We start from the raw sequence: 3,384 nt of genomic DNA, 5'->3' as shown, positions 1-3,384 counted from the left end.
AGCAGGGGCCGAAATGTTAGAATTGATATTTATTCTCTGAAGACGCTTGTTGAGTCTAACCCAGGGCAACACACTCGTGAAATGGTCCTAAAATTGCATGTCTCTCATGAAACAATACCTAAACACCTAAGGAATATGGGAAACTCCATAAAGAAGGCGTTTGGGTGCCTCACAAATCGTTTCAAACGTGTGAACGTTGCTTCGTCTCTTCTGGTGCCTAATGCGCGTGAACCATTTTTGGACAGAATTGTCACTGGTGATGAAAAATGGATTCTATATGCGAATATTTAACGCCAAAAACAATGGCTCACTTCCGACCTCCAAACCTGGACTCCATCCGCAGAAAGTGATGCTTTGCATTTGGTGGGACATCAAAGGAGTAATTCATTTCGAACTTCTCAATACACAGCGAACTGTCAATGCAGAGATCTATAGTCAGCAACTGAAACATTTAAATCAAGCCCTTCACTCGTCAACCGGAAAGGTGTTCTTCTTCTTCACAACAATGCACGTCCACATGTGGCACATTTGACGCAACACAAGATTATCCACCATATTCTCCAGATATGGCACCATCAGATTACCATATTTTTCGTTCGCTGCAACACCATCTTAATGGGAAAACGTATACAAATGTGGAAGGTGTTAAAGAGGTCATCGACATGTTTTTCGCTTCAAAGCCAAGTGATTTCTTTAATCAGAGCATTAACAACCTGATTAAGATGGAAAAGCATCATCGCTAAGAATGGAGACTATTTCATTTAATATATGTTTGGTTTGGTATATAAGTTGTTCGGGTTTTTTATCTAAAAAAAGCGACATTAATTTCTTGACGTTCTAATAGATGTTCTTTCTCTGAAAAAATTGTAAAACGCTACTCGATCACAACTCTATATGGGTGTCCCTTCTTTGAAGGAATTGTAACATGTATACTTCGGCCAAAAGTCTATATGGATGTTCTTCCTCTGAAAAGATTGTAATATGTGTACTCCAGACAAAAGTATATATGCAGTTCGTTATAGTCAAATATAAACAAGCGCTAAGTTTATCGCTCATGGCGCCATTACACGCTCTTTATAAAGCGTTCAAATCAAATGTGATTTACTCTGTATTTCATAACATGTTTGTATCTTAAGCGTTCGGCCCGGCATGGCCAGGTAGTTAGGGCGCTCGAATTCCCGTCACACCAAACATGCTCGCCCTTTCAGCTGTGGGGGCGTTATAATGTGACGGTCAATCCCAGTATTCGTTGGTAAAAAGAGTAACCCAAGAGTTGGCGGTGGGTGGTGACGACTAGCTGCCTTCCCTCAAGTCTTACACTGCTAAATTAGGGACGGCTAGCGCAGATAGCCCTCGTGTAGCTTTTCGCGAAATTCAAAACAAACAAACAAACAGTCTTAAGCGTTCAAATCAAACGTGATTTACTCTGTATTTCATAACATGTTTGAATCTTCCAATTTCATGAACTTTTTCAGTTCAATTTTCTTCCAGATAAACAGGTTTAACTGTACGTCAGAATTGGTTAAATAAAGTTCGTTAATTTTTTAAATGCTCATTTATTAAATGGCGTGCATAGAGTGAAGTAGTTAAAAACAAACTGGATGCTACTAGCAACGGAGGCAGCAGTGTAGTGCAAATTATAACACGACTTGGTCGCTACCAGCATCCGTGGCAACTGTGTAACATAAGTTAAACATAATCTGATCGTTACTAGTAGTGGTGGCACCTGTTTAGTGTGTACAGATGAAAAAATATACAGATCGCTTCTAGCAGTAGCACCAGTTTAGTGTAAATTAAAACAAAACTTTGTGGTTACTAGCAACGGCGCTAACCGTGTAGCATAAGTTAAACATAATCTGGTCGCTACTAGCAACCAAGTCACCTATGAATGTAGTTTTAACGGTTCATTTATGCTATTCAAATATGCGTATAAAAGACTATTGTGTATAAGTACCAACGAATGGAAAGATCAGATCAGCCAAGATCAGCCTGATTGTTCTTGGTTTGGTAAAGATGCTTGTTTATTAATTTGAAGCTAATATACTAAAATAGTAGTTTTCGGATGTAAATAACTGAACTAATCCTTATAGGACCAACGTGAGAAAAGCACGTTTAGTGAATCGTAAAGAAGAACTCCTACGGTGGTTCCTAAAGAAGAAAAAGGAGGGGTTGTGGGAGGAGGAGGGGGGATAATTTATTGCCTTATAGAGAAAGAATGCTTCTTATGAATCTGTTCAGTTGTCATCTAAGAGATATTTTCTAAATCTACGATACTCTTCAGTCGTTGAACTTTTTGGTTCTCGCTTCCCCCCCCCCCTTTTTTTTCCAACTCGAAAATGTGCTGCCATCGTCTGTTAAAGAAGTTGCTGTAAAATAGTTAGAGGGGATGAAACTTCCTTGTTTAAATACTTTAAATGTTCTTATAATAAGATTTGAAGGAGATTCTAGAGCATCTTATTAATTCGTTCTTTTCCAGCACATTATATCCCTCAAAGTAACCAATGAAAAACGGATTCACTGACACACAGGTGAGTTCCTTATTAAGTTAGTGTTGTTTCGCTAGTTCTTCTGAGGCAGAACGATATGTAGACTGTATACCAACACCAATTTCTTAGATGTGGATGTATATGATGTAAAAATAATAGTGAATTAAACAGTTAATATCTACATCAAAAAAGAACGGCTGTGTGACAAACAGCAAGACCAAGCCCATTATGAAATGGAACATATTATTATGATTCGAAACAAGCCTTAATAGAAATATAACGCTGCATAACCAAAGTGAATGAAGTACCTAGAGCACAGGCTATGATGTGAGAAATATATAATATGTCCTGGCTTTTGTAGGTGATTGCGGATCCACTTATCGATGGGGATACACCGTCTATCAATTTTAACCTCCGTTCGCCAAGCCTCAAATGGAAAGAATAAAAGAGTAAAATAAGAAACAAATATATAAAATAAGGTAACATAGGTGGATGTGGGGGCTGAAGCTCACAATGTGTCACACCTATATCAACCCTTCACTGTCTACAGACAGTTGTGGAAAAGCGACTGTTCTCAGGAAAAACATTTAATGAAAAAGGTTCTACCTAACTTTGGGGTAGGGAATAAGAAAACTACCTTCTGAAGTTGGCATTCAGCCCTCATTTTGGTAGTAAAAGTTCAAATTAACCAGATGACGTAGGCTAAGACTGATAGAAAGTGTATTTCCACCGCTATGTAGGTCCTACTTCCGCAGTCACCTCCAAAGGCCAGGAGACAATTTATATTTCCCATATATAGCCTCGGAACTTCATTTATTTTGGTTATATTTTCATTAAGGCTTATTTTAGATTATAACTATTTTACAGATATATATATATATATATAGAGAGAGTAGTT

This window comes from Limulus polyphemus, unplaced genomic scaffold, assembly GCF_000517525.1.
Source record: "Limulus polyphemus unplaced genomic scaffold, Limulus_polyphemus-2.1.2 Scaffold4982, whole genome shotgun sequence".
In the NCBI taxonomy this organism is placed as follows: Eukaryota; Metazoa; Arthropoda; class Merostomata; order Xiphosura; family Limulidae; genus Limulus; species Limulus polyphemus.
The sequence above is the reverse complement of the archived record's forward strand: the minus strand, read 5'-3'. Positions refer to the sequence as shown.